Raw genomic sequence first — 656 nt, 5'->3', positions numbered from 1 at the left:
TATTTTAATTTATTGATTATTTTCATTTTTGAGCATGAAGTCGAATCTCAACAGATGAATGATTTGAATTAGGTCCAAATTAGAGCAAAGATGACCTCGGAAGAAGTAATGGCTTCCACAACTAACTTACTATTGACTTGTAAATCAATTTCTTGAAAGCCCAGCTCCTAAGCTAAACGAAGTCCTCTATAGACACCTTATAACTTAGCTCGATATGCTGTGCATCTTCCAAGGCTAATGGTAAAACCATTGAGTCATTCCCCATTAGAATCCTGAATCGCCCACCTGTAGTAAACATCCTCGCTGACCTTCTAAATGCGCCATCCGAATTCAATGGCAACCAACTTAGCGGAGGAGCTATCCATTCTACCAGAATCTTTTCTTTCCTAAATGCATTTAATCCAAAATCCCCATATACATAACAAGAATTGTTTATGACACAAAGCTTAGGATTGCATTTAGTTGCGCCTCCATTGAGATCCATTTACCTTAAAAAACAAAAATATTCCTCCATTTTCATATGTAACAACAAGTAATATCAAAGACAATCGCTCAAAGGACATCATTAATCATAGAGAGAGATTGAAAGCAAAACAATCAACTTATTCTTGATTCATAAAAAAAGCCATAAAGTCCTTAAGGTAATAAGCGCAGCC

Source organism: Theobroma umbraticum, unplaced genomic scaffold (genome assembly GCF_002168275.2).
Source record: "Theobroma umbraticum cultivar Fairchild unplaced genomic scaffold, ASM216827v3 scaffold_50.0, whole genome shotgun sequence".
Taxonomy (NCBI): Eukaryota; Viridiplantae; Streptophyta; class Magnoliopsida; order Malvales; family Malvaceae; genus Theobroma; species Theobroma umbraticum.
Note: the sequence above shows the minus strand (reverse complement) of the source record.